The sequence below is a fragment of the Artemia franciscana genome, chromosome 10, assembly GCF_032884065.1.
Source record: "Artemia franciscana chromosome 10, ASM3288406v1, whole genome shotgun sequence".
NCBI classification, from domain to species: domain Eukaryota; kingdom Metazoa; phylum Arthropoda; class Branchiopoda; order Anostraca; family Artemiidae; genus Artemia; species Artemia franciscana.
The window spans coordinates 35,779,050-35,792,943 of NC_088872.1; the positions used below are offsets into that span (position 1 = coordinate 35,779,050).

General features: G+C 35.2%; 1 long non-coding RNA gene across 3 annotated transcripts in view; it reads right to left on the reverse strand.

Annotated features, from left to right (window-relative positions):
- Positions 1 to 13,894, reverse strand: part of LOC136032139 (uncharacterized) — a 171,088-nt gene that overhangs the window by 121,383 nt on the left and 35,811 nt on the right. The gene's annotated exons all lie outside the window — the stretch shown is intronic.

Sequence of the window (13,894 nt, forward strand, 5' to 3'; positions counted from 1 at the left end):
AAAGTATTTTCGGTAATTTCAACTACTTATTCTACGGCTTTTGTGATTCAGGGGTCATTCTTAATGAATTGGGATAAAATTTAAGCTTTAGTGTAAAGAGCGAGGTACTGACGATGGGGCGAATCCCCTCATATATGTAATAAAAACATGAGAATACAAAAGTTCTTTACGTAAGCTAATTTATAAGTTACGTAAATCTTTTACCAATAAAAAGATTCGTAAAAAATTAAAAGTTCTAGTTGCCTTTTTAATTAACCAAAAATTCGGGGGGCAACTAGGCTTCGTCCCCCCGCTCTTTTTTTCTCAAAATCATTCGATCAAAATTATGAGAAAGCCATTGAGCCAAAAAAAAAAAATATGCAAATTTCGTTTTGATTATTCCTCTGCGGAGAGCCAAAATCAAAACATGCATTGATTCAAAAACGTTCAGAAATTAAATAAAAAAAACAAGTTTTTCAACTGAAAGTAAGGAGTGACATCAAAACTTAAAACGCACAGAAATTACTTCGTATATGAAAGAGGCTGCTTCCTCATCAACGCCCCGCTCTTTACGCTAAAGTTTTTTACTGTTTTAGAAAGAAGAATTGAGAGAAAGAGTCAAACTTTAGCGTAAAGAGCGGGGCGTTGATGAGGAAGCAGCCTCTTTCATATACGAAGTAATTTCTGTGCGTTTTAAGTTTTGATGTCACTCCTTACTTTTAGTTGAAAAAACTTGTTTTTTTTTATGTAAAGAAAAAACAATTGTGCTTTAGCTTATGACAAATATTTGCTATTTCTCTTTTTCAGGTTCTCTTTTAAGTCAGCATGAAGGAAGAAAATCTGATTTCAAGTAAGTAATTTTGTAATTATTTAAAGAAACAAACAATAGTCCTTAAGTTCGCGACTAAAATTTGATATTTCTCTTTTACGGATTCTCTTTTGAGTCAATATCGAGGAAGAAAAGTCAATTCCAAGTAAGTAATTTATTAAGTCAAAATTTCCTGTGATAGTGAAATTTTGATGGGAGGGCAACTGCCTCCTCCAGCCCTAGTTTGCCCCCTCCTCCCAGCTGAAATTTATTTTCTACTAATAATCTAGTAATGACTAAGATAAGCCTGCCTAATTCATGCATCCAGAGAAACAAGTCAGTTTCCTTTAGTATAACCTTGCCTTTATGGCGTTATTCCAAAGTTTGGAAAAATGTCAAGTGTCACCCAATACCAGATGACATTGATATCCTGATGACTTAACCACGTTAGCTACTTGTCCCACTACACTTATCCCGTTTGAGTTTAGAATTGAGTTTAAAATCAACAAGTATGCAACATAATGTTTCAAAAGATATTGCATGTTTAACAGGGGCGTAATTTGCTATGGACCAGGGGGGAGGGCAACTGTCTCGTTCAGCCCTAGTTTGCCCCATCCTCCCAGCTGAAATTTATTTTTTACTAATAATCTTGTAATAACTAAGATAGCCTGCATAATTCATGCATCCAGAGAAACAGGTCAGTTTCCTTTAGTATATCCTTGGCTTTATGGAGTTATTCCAAAGCTTGGAAAAATGTCAAGTATCACCCAATACCAGATGACACTGATATCCTGCTGACTTAGCCAGGTTAGCTACTTGTCCCACTACACTTATCCCGTTTGAGTTTAGAATCAATAAGTATGCAACATAATGTTTCAAAAGATATTACACGTTAAACAGGGGCGTAATTTGCTATGGACCGGGGGGGGGGGCAACTGCGTCCTCTAGATCCCAGTTTACCCACTCCCAGCTCAAATTTTATTTTCTACGAAAATCTTGTAATAACTAAGATATGCCTGTATAATTCAAGCATCCAGAGAAATAAGTCAGTTTTCTTCAGTATATCCTTGCCTTTATGGTACTTGCCTTTATGGCTCATTTTTCTTTTTACGCTATCACTGTGTTGCGAGAGCAACACTTTGGTTTTGTCCCGTTTTTTTCTTTTTTCTATACCGCCGATGTCGGCTTATTCCTGGAAACAGGTAAAGTTCTAACCTGTGCGGATTTTACGGAAAGGGTGGACCTCAGGCCAGATTGATGAATATGAGATTACATTTTGGAAAGATCCGCAGAACTCTTGCCTGGGGCGAAAAAGGATCGTTTTTGCTTGTCCACGAGCCAGAGCCTATGGTGTGCGAAGTGAAGTGGAGTTATGTAGTCTATGTCAGAGAGGAGTATCTGAAGTTGTGCAGCCCAGTTTTCGGTTCATCAAACCATGTTTCTGCTTTCGAGTGGAAAGCTCCGTTATAGCAGGCAAGCAGACAGGCACCACTTTCAAATTGAAGATGGACTAAAATCTATAAGTGTTAAATATATGCGGCAGTTACCCGGCCCCAAAGCCAATATATCTTCTTTGAGTGATAAATAGAAAAATTTACGGAAGCAAAAAAGCGGCATTTTCCCACGGGTCCGAAAGTGATGCCGTGATTTTGGCTGGGTTTATCATTTGTTTTTTCGGACTTGGGATTGAGGTAGAGAAATTTTATCAGATATACCTCTTAAACTTTAAAAGTTCTATCATTGCTAAAGAAATTGGAGCTTATCCTTTGCTCCTTTCTAAGTGGTGACATTGGAAAGTTGGCCAACGGCAAAAAAAAAATCAACTTTTGAACAAAGACAAATAGAATTTTTTTTTCGACGGCAATCGATAGTTTCTTGATGAGCAGATAAAGTATATGTCAACATTTTTTGGTACAAAAATTTTGGTAAAAAAAACTAAATTGCATGATAGAATATAAACTTGTAAATTTGAACATGCTATGCATAGAGGGGAAAGTCAATAATTTGTAATTTCAGATCCTGATTTGAAGAGCGGCCAACTTCAAATTCCGTTTTCCGAGCCCCATTTATTTAGTAATTACATACCAGGTAAAACACACACAGAAAAAGTTTACTTGACTAGTAAAACCCCGAGTTATTTTGGGGTTTTCCATAATTTTATAGCGTATACGAAGGAATAAGCCGTTGAGAGGAGCATTAGAGCAAGAGTTATAACTTATGTAGAATAACATATCAATTATAAATAAGAATAATATATTGAAATCTCATTAGTTGTGGTGAAAAATATTGTAGCAAACATAGTGCATTATATTTTTTCGTTTTAACGCAAATTGGAACATTATGTAATGGTCCCAACAGTGGATGCATCAGCGCTATCTATTTCAAAACATCTTTCTTGAGATTGATAGCATTGTGTCCAGTGTTTCCATTTTAGAGATTTCCCCCCTATATTAGGGATTTTCGAGGTCTGTTAGGGGAAGGTTTTTTCATTAAGTGATTTTTGGATTTTTAAAATCTCCTGGATTTTAAAGGTATTTCTATTTTTTTTTCTAAATCTGGTGATTTTTCAAGTTATTACCCATAGATTCATTATTCGATCAAACAAATCACACAGGAAGCTAACTAATAGAAAAAAAAAGAAAGAAAATAAGTGGTCCAAACCTTTGAAAGCGGACTGGATATTATTAGACCCTCTATATCAGCAAATGGATCAGAAATGGAGTTATTGAAAAAAAGAAAATAGCTACACATTAAATATAATTTTCAGAATGAAAAAAGGAAGTTATTGAAAAAGAAAATTGGACTTGGTACTTATCATCATAATATTTGTAATATAACTAGATAGGTTAAACTGATAAAAGATTGATGACTGAAGTCGTTAGGGAGTAAGGGGGTGGACTACATCCTCTGGGAATTGTTTAATGGTTTTACTTTTTACTTCTAATATCGAACCGACACTCAATTAATACACCAAATTCTCTTGTTTGCAATTGAAATACCTAATAAGCACGAATAACTTCCAATTCTATAGAGGTTTCAAGCTCTTATCTGCAAAAATGTAAAATTTTTAATTTTTTACCAGAAAAAAGATCACGGATGTGTTTTTTCTCAGGGATGACCGTACCGAACCAATAGTCTTAAAACATCAGGAGAGGGCTCACTTGAACGGAAATTGAAGTTTATAGTGTTCTTTTTAATGTGACCAAAATAATTGGAGGGCAACCAGCCCCACTCAAACGTCCCTTTTCTTTCAAAAACCGTTTGATCAAAATTTTGAGATATCCACTTGTTCAGCATAGCTGAAAGGTTACAAAATTGCATGCACATATAAGCGGTATCCCCCTATACTCTTTTTCAATGGTTTTCAGTTTTAATAAGCAGTACTAGGAGACCAAACTTCAATTTGTGAGAGGAATTTCAGACATAAAATAACATTCAGTGTACCCTCCACCCCCACCCCCCTCCGAAAATGTATACCCCGAACACCCTGATAGACAGAAGACAACTTCTGTGTAATTTTTTCAGATTCCCATCTAAACAAGAGCTAAGAGCTCATACGGCACTTGTGTCGAGGGAAGAAGAGCTAAGGGCCAAGAGCTCATATGGTATAAGCTCTAACAAAATTCGAAGAATCAATAGATTGATTTAAAAGGAAAATCAGAGGCTTAATGCCGGACAGAATTTAAAATAAGAGCTCTGAGTCACGATGTCCTTCTAAATATCAAAATTCATTAAGATCCGATCACCCACTCGTAAGTTATAAATACCTCATTTTTTCAAATTTTTCCTCTCCCTTTAGCCCCCCAGATGGTCGAATCTGGGAAAACGACTTTATCAAGTCAATTTGTGCAGCTCCCTGACACGCCTACCAATTTTCATCGTCCTAGCATGTCCTGAAGACCCAAACTCGCCATATCACTGAACCCCTCCCCCCAACTCCCCCAAAGAGAGCAAATCCAGTACGGTTACGTCAATCACGTATCAAGGACATTCGCTTATTCTATCCACCAAGCTTCATCCCGATTCCTCCACTCCAAGTGTTTTCCAAGATTTCCCCCTCCAACTCCCCCCAATGTCAAAAGATCTGGTCAGGATTTGAAATAAGAGCTCTGAGACATGAATTCCTTCTAAATATCAATATTCATCAAGATCAGATCACCTATTCGTAAGATAAAAATACCCCAATTTTCACGGTTTCCAAGAATTCCGGTTTCCCCGTCCAACTCCCCCCAATGTCAAAGGATCTGGCCATAATTCAAAATTAGAGCTTTAGAGCACAAGATCCTTCTAAATATCAAATTTTATTAAGGTCTGGCCACCCTTTCGTAAGTTACAAATACCTCAATTTTCAAAATCCCCCCTCCCCAACTCCACCAAAAAGAGCAGATCCGGTCTGGTTATGTCAGTCACGTATCTTGGACAGCTTTTTATTCTTCCCATCCAGTTTCATCCTGATCTCTCCGCTTCAAGTATTTTCTAAGATTTCCTGACCCCCCCCCCCCCGAATGCCCCCCCTCCAATGATGCTGGATCCGGTTGAGATTTGAATTAAGAGATCTGAGTTACGAGGTCCTTCTAAATATGAGGTTTCATGAAGATCCAGTCACTCCTTCGTAAGTTAAAAATACGTCATTTTTTCTAATTTTTCAGAATTACCCCCCCCCCCCCCTCAATAGAGCGGATCCATTCCAATTATGTAAATAACGTATCTAAGAATTCTGCTTATTTTTCCCACCAAGTTTCATTCCGATCCCTCCAATCTAAGCGTTTTCCATGATTTTAGGTTCCCCCACCCCAAACTGCCCCCAATGTCACCAGATCCGGTCGGAATTTTAATTAAGAGCTTTGAGACACGATATCCTTCTAAATATGAAAATTCATTGAGATCCGATCACCTGTTCGTAAGTGAAAAATACTTCATTTTTTTAATTTTTCATAATTAACCCCCCCCCTCCAACTACCCCAAAGAGAGCGGATCCGTTTCGTTTATGTCAATCATGTATCTACGATTTGTGCTTATTTTTCCCACCAAGTTTCACCCCGATCCCTCCACTCTAAGTATTTTCCAAGATTTTAGGTTTCCCACTCCCAACTTCCCCCACCCAATGTCACCGGATCCGGTCAGGATTTAAAACAAGAGCTCTGAGACACGATATCCTTCTAAATATCAAATTTCATTGAGATTCGATCACCCGTTCGTAAGTTAAAAATACCTCATTTTTTCTAATTTTTAAGAATTACCCCCCCCCCCCCCAACTACCCCAAAAGAGAGCGGATCCATTCCGGTCATGTCAATCATGTATCTAGAAATTGTGCTTATTTTTCCCACCAAGTTTCATCCCGATCCATCCACTCTTAAGTGTTTTCCAAGATTTTAGGTTTCCCCCTCCCAGCCCCCCCCCCCCGAATGTCACCAGATCAAGTCAGGATTTAAAATAAAAGGTCTAAGACACGATATCCTTCCAAACATCAAATTTCATTAAGATCTGATCAACCATTCGTAAGTTAAAAATACTTCAATTTTTCTATTTTTTCGAATAAACCCCCCCCCCCCAGATGATCAAATCGGGAAAAACACTATTTCTAATATGATCTGGTCCGGTCCCTGATACGCCTGCCAAACTTCATCGTCCTAGCTTACCTGGAAGTGCCTAAAGCAGCAAAACCGGGACCGACAGACAGACCGACACACCGACAGAATTTGCGATTGCTATATGGCATTTGGTTAATACCAAGTGCCATAAAAATGGAAAAATAACCCTAAAGTACAGTGTAATTACTGGAACACCAGCAAAAATTTTTAAAATGATCTTTTTAAAATTTTCATGGATAAAATTTGTCCCGCCCTTCACAAATTTTGATAGGCATCAGTCTTATCATTAAAAAAAAGATCTTAAGGAAATATTTTTCTCCCAATATATTTCCGTTCATTACTGACAATTTACTAAAAAATGTTTGCACAAAATAAGTTTTTCAAGGAACAGTAAAGAAATCATCACATCGTAATCAGAAATCATCGTAAAATCATCACAAATTAGAATCAATAAATAAATGAAACCCAAAACGAACAGAAATTACAATAAATAACCAAGTCAAACTCAAAACAAGCCGAAAATAAAATGATTAAGACGCACAACCACTATGCCTACTCAAGGCCAGAATATAATTTGCACTTCACTGAAAAAAATTGTGAAAAAATGTTTTTACTTTGATAACTTAAATAAATAGAAAATTATTAAAATTTTAAAGAATAAATATGAGCATATGTATATTAAACTGACACCACATATTCTTTTGTATTTTTTCATTAGAGTGCAAATTATGTTCTGGCCTTGAGAAGGCATAGGGTTTGTGAGCCCTATCCATGTTAGTCTCTGTTAATTTTGAGTTCAACTCGGCTATTTATTGTAATTTCTGTTTGTTTTGGTTTTGATTTATTGGTTTTGATTTGGTTTTGAAAAATTGGAGGGCACCTAGGCCCCCTCCCAAACTAATTTTTTTCCAAAGTCACCGGATCAAAATTTTGAAATAGCCATTTTGTTCAGCTCTGAGACACGAGGTCCTTCTAAATATCAAATTTCATTAAGATCCAATCAACTATTCGTAAGTTAAAAATGCTGCATTTTTTTCAATTTTTTTTTTATCCCACCAAACTCACAGATGGTCGAATCGGGGAGACGACTGTTATCAAGGCAATTTGTGCAGGTCCCTGACATGCCGACACATTTTCATCGTCCTACCACGTCCAGAAAAACCGAACTCGCCAAAGCACTGGAAATCACCCCACCCCCAGATCCCCCAAAGGGAGAGGATCCGGTCCAGTTATGTCAATCACGTATCTAAAACTTTTCCATATTCTTCCCATCAAGTTTCATCCTGATCTCTCCACTCTAAGCGTTTTCCAATATTACCGGTCTCGAAAATTTCTATTTCCCCCTCCAAACCCCCTGTGTCCGCGGATCCGATTCGAATTAAAAATGGAGCCAAGTTTCATCCCGATCCCTCCATTCTCAGGGTATTCCAAGATTTTCGGTTCCCTCCCCCCAACTCCCTCCAGTGACAGTGGATCCGGTCGGGATTTGAAATAAGAGACCTGAGTTACGAGGTTCTTCTAAATATCAAATTTCATTAAGATCCGATCACTCCTTCGTAAGTTAAAAATACCTCATTTTTTCTAACTTTTCAGAATTAACCCCCCCCCCCCCCAGCTCCCCCAAAGAGAGCGGATCTGTTCTGGTTGTGTCAATCGTGTATATAGGACTTGAGCTTAGTTTTACCACCAAATTTCAACTGTAGATATAATGGTAAAAGTTATGACTGGTGAAAAATCATATAAAAATTTTCAAGTTTGCCTGAGTATTATCAAGCTTAAACGTAATGAACTAAAAACTTCGCAACTCAACATTAGCATTTGTAACAAGAGAAATACCATAGGGACCCTAATCAATTTTTTATTAATTTATGAATATCTCTGATTTATTCCAATTTTATAAAAAAGCAGACCCAATTTCAAGAATGTAATTCAAATTAACAATTACTAGTTATTCCCACAAATATTGATACGCTGATACATTTTATTCAAAAAAAAAATAGAGCTAAATAAATAAAATAAACTGCCGAAATAGGCAAATATGTACAATTTGCTAAAAAGAATGTTCCTCTGGTATTTATTTGAGCCTAATTGCCAGGTTGAACCACACTGATTTTTTGGTTTCAGCCATATATTTCGATGGCTGAATATATATCTAATAATTTGAATCATATATCACTATTACAGAATTTAAATGCATACTGTGTTATCACGTAGGTAATATTGTAGACCACAAGATTTTAATTACAATCATAATTAAAATAGCGCTGTTACGTGAGGCTCTTACAGTCAAGAAACACAGACGAATTGGGTTGTACAACCGAAACACGGTTGTACACACCGGAAACGGAACATGCATGCAACATGAACATGAACATAGCGATTGTAAAAACCCAAGATCATACGTCATCGGTTCTCTCTGCATTGATTGGTGCAAATATATAAGAGCTATGCGGTTTGTGCATATAAAGAAATGAATTCGTCAAAACTTTCTAGTTGTGAAACTAACTTACACCAAGCAACAACACAATAGATATTAGCATGGATCCAAGTTTTGAATTAGAAATACCTTTTGATGATATTGATGCATTTTTAAATGAAATTTCACCTCAAATCAGTGATGAAGCTTCTTCAAAGGACTTCATTGAATTGCAAGTGTCTGTCCAACATTACGAGATACAAGATACATGCCACAGTATTGATGCATTTTTAAGTGAAATCTCACCCCAAATCAGCGATGAAGCTTCTTCAAAGGAATTCACTGAATTGCAAGTGCTTACAGAATATCCAAGACATAGTTACGAGATACAAGATACATGGCAAAGTACAGATGCATGTTTAACTGAAATTTCACCTCAAATCAGCGATGAAGCTTCTTCAAAGAAATTCACTGAATTGCGAGTGTAAAAACCCAAGATCATACGTCATCGGTTCTCTCTGCATTGATTGGTGCAAATATATAAGAGCTATGCGGTTTGTGCATTGAAGATCCAAGATACAGTTACGAGATACAAGATAGTGGATCAGCAATAGTTGAAAAATATGCAGGAGATGGTAAACGGACAAAACAGGAACATTTGGCACAGAAGAAGAAAAAGAAAAACAGTCAAATGGACAAAGAAGACACGAAAAAGAAAAACAGTAAAATGGACAAAGAAGACAAGAAAAAGAAAAACAGTAAAATGGACAAAGAAGACACGAAAAAGAAAAACAGTAAAATGGACAAAGAAGACACGAAAAAGAAAAAAAGTAAAATGGACAAAGACACGAAAAAATTGATTCAAAATCGAAAGGCTGCAAAAAAATTAAGGGACAAAAAAAAAGCTGAGAAACTTATTTTGGAGAAGCAAGTTTTAGATCTTTTGCGGGAAAACCAACAGATGGAAGAAACAATTAAAGCTCAATCTCTACAAATTCAACGCCTAAAAAATGAGGTCAGTATACTTAAAGGGACAAGGTAGGTATACTTAAATATTGTTTACAATTCTTTTTAGGCAGAAGAAAGGATCAAAATTGTGTGCTCAGCTATGAGAGAACTAGGAAATAAAAGGCTCCAAAATCCTTCTGGGGAGCTCATAGGTTTTATAAGAATTTTCTAATTTAGATGCTGATATGCTTATAAAAAACAATATTCTTTTCAGCTTCAGCGAAATTTACAGGATTGCAGTTTGGAAAATTCTAATTTTCTAAATATCAAAATTACTAATTCCTTACGCCAGTTTTAAATTTTTTGTAAGTTAGTTCTTATATTGTGCTTTATTTTTCTTGAAGATGGTCTTTTTGCCTCAAAATGGGATATATATATATATATATATATATATATATATATATATATATATATATATATATATATATATATATATATATATATATATATATATATATATATATATATATATATATATATATATATATATATATGTATATATATATATATATATATATATATATATATATATATATGTATAGAGAGAGAGAAAAAGAACATCTTCCCAATTCTATTTTGACATAAAAAAGGTAATTTTAGCAAAACCAGGCGACATGAGCGAAGATAGCCTCTTCGTGATACCCCTGTTAGCTAAACAGATAATGCTCACTCCAAAAAAGTGAGGGGGACTTGGGAGCTAGCTAAAACTACCAAAATATGAGGGAGTCTGCCCCTTCCTCAACCTTTGGTCTTTATACTAAAATCTTAATGTTCTATAAAACTACCACGGTCCTTGTGCTTGAGCAGTCTCTAATAAAGAATTTACAAAAGTTAAGCCCCCATATGCCGAATAATTTCTGCTTGTTTTAAGTTTTAATGTTGGGGAAATTTTCTTTCAAACAGTTCGTGGTAACAAACTGTAGTAAGGAGCGACTCGGCTCATAGTAACCGAAACTCTAAAAAATAGACTTTTGATGCCAATAGTTACATCAAAAGAATCACATTTTAATGCTGATTTTTAAAATATCAGTTTCATCAAGATTAGTCTTACCCATCAAAAGTTACCAGCCTAAGAAAACTTGCCACATTTTAGAAAATAGGGGAAAACACCCCCTAAAAGTCATAAAATCTTAACAAAAATCACAGCATCAGAGGGCAACTAGGCCTACTCCTTCGCTCCTTTTTTCTCAAAATCTTCCGATTAAAATTATGAGAAAGCCATTTAGCAAAAAAATATAAAAAATTAATATACAAATTTCGTTTTAATTAATTATGTGCGGAGAGCCAAGATCCAAGCATTCATTAATTCAAAACGTCCAGAAATTAAACAAAAAAACAAACAAAAGGTTTAACTAAAAGTAAGGAGCAGCATTAAAACTTAAACGAACAGAAATTACTCCGTATATGAAAAGGGAAATATGAAAAGCTATATAAAAAGCTAAAAATGAAAGCCATGGAGAACAGAACAAACAAACATCGAATCGACCAAAAAGACACATTTATAGTAGTAATGCTCCTTGTTTTGTCAATAATAGAAGTTAAGATTACAAAAAACTAAATATTTATCTCGTCAGCCTATCAACTTTTCGTTTGTTAGCATATGCATCTAATTTATTTGAGCCATTTCAGCGATTAGAAAATAAAGCAAGTTATTCAGCGTTGAAAACTTTAGCATAAAGATAAAGGGATCAAGGTAGGGGACAACCCCTTCATATGTGGAATAATTTCTGTTTTCTTAATGTTGCTCCTTTCTTTAAAGGAGTCTAATACTTTTTATAAAAATTATGAAAAATATAAATATTATCGGAATCAGAAATTATATTAGAATTGAGGTAACGGGTTGAATTGAACCTGCCTTCTCTTGTATTCTAATTTATAATTTTCAATGCAGTTACTTTACACTTGAATTCGTCAAACAGAAAAAAAAAATCAATCTACAAGGAAATTAGAAAGGTTAGTAAAAGAACAAAGAGGAGGTAAGATAAGAGAGAGATAAGATAATATTTATTTTCAAAAGACTATCAAAAGCTCTATAGAGCCGAATTTGCTTATATGTCAGTAAAAGTTAAGAAAAAAAAAATCAACTCAGTACATTAAGTCAAACATTTAAAATTCAAAAGAAATTAAAAAGGCAAAATCATCAAAGATAAAGGGCAAATCAGTAAGCTTGACAATTAAATTACAAATACATTACAATAAATAAATAAAAAAACGGCAATAGAGGAAAAGGGGAATTTGGCAAGTATATAATCACAAATTATTATATTATTAAGGCATTCCAGAATAAAGGGGATAAAACTTTTACGAAACTTTTCTGTAACAGCATGGATCGGAGAGTAAATTGGGATTGCTAAGGAGGCTAACCGGGGGAGTCGGAGTCTAATTGGATTGTGAAAATCAGGGAGCAAGTCCTCAGTATGGAGATTGGAAATGACTGATTTAGCGAAAAGCAGGCAAATTTTTTCCCTCCTTTCTTTTAAGGTGGTGATGCGTGCAGCTTTAAGGAGGAAGGAGTATGGAATTTTACCTGATTTGTAAATGATCCTGAGCGAACGCTTTTGGACCGACTCAATTTTGTCACTATGTTCACTTGAAAGTTGCGAATGCCAGACCGGACATGCATATTCCAATAACGGCCTGATAAAGGGAATGTATCTTAGGACCGTTAAATTTGTTTAGCAGCTTAAACATGGATAGTAAAACATTTGCTTGTTTAACAATGTTGGAAACATGTGTGTCCCAATTAAGATCATTAGAAATTGTGACACCAAGGAGTTTAACATGTTTCAGTAGCATTTCGGGTGGGATCGGGTCGCAAAAAACGGGAGTAGATTTCAAGAAGTTGATCGTCATTATCTGTGATTTAGTGAGATTTACTGTCATAGTTCGATTCTTAGATTCATCCGAACATTGGGTTAGGATTTCAACGGGGTCACTTTTAATATTCCTGTGACATACTTCAAGGATCGACAAGTCATCTACATATTTCCATCTTTGGGGATGGAAGTACATGGTTCATCTCCCCTTAAGTTTTATGCCCCCTCCCCCCTCTTCAAAAAAGATATTATTAATGTAAGAACATTGAAAGTATAATAAAAACAAAGAGAGTGGTAAGCCGAAACTGATGATTTATCGTGCACCCTCTATGAGAGGAGGGGGAAAACCATCTCAGCTAAATCCAGAGAAATGCTATTATGATAAAACAAGGGTATACATAACGTTCTCTTCAATGAGAATTAAGACACTGTGATTAGATTTGGAACTAGAAACAATTAAGTCATTACAAGAACTAAAAATCATGAATTATCACCATTTTAAACATTAAATCCAGTTATATTCTTGTTGAATTGCGTCAACAATTGCATTACAAAACTAAATCCTTGGTTATGATCACTGGATCTCTGATAGATTAAATAAAAAAAACTAATTTTTTTAGCTGAAAGTAAGGAGCGACATTAAAACTTAAAATGAACAGAAATTACTCCGTATATGAAATGGGTTGTCCCCTCTGCAATCCCTCGCTCTTTACGCTAAAGCTTTTAATTGTTTTAAAAAGTAGAATTGTGGCAAAGAGTCAAACTTTAGCGTAAAGAGCGAGGGATTGCGGAGGGGACAACCCATTTCATATATGGAGTAATTTCTGTTCGTTTTAAGTTTTAATGTCGCTCCTTACTTTCAGCTAAAAAAATTAGTTTTTTTTTTATTTAATTTCTGAACGTTTTTGAATTAATGCATGTTTGGTTTTGGCTCTCCGCACATAAATTATTAAAATGAAATTTGTATATTAATTCTTTTTTGGCTAAATGGCTTTCTATTAGTTTTGATCACACGATTTTGAGAAATAAGGGGTGGAGAAGGAGGCCTAGTTGCCCTCCAATTTTTCGGTTACTTAAAAAGGCAACTAGAGCTTTTAATTTTTAACGAACGTTTTTATTAGTAAAGAATATACGTAACTTAAGAATTAACTTACGTAACAAACTTTCATAACCTTATATTTTTATTATGTATACGAGGGGGTTTGTACCCTCGTTAATACCTCGCTCTTTACACTAAATCGTAAGTTTTGTCCCAATTCTTTGAGAATGACCCCT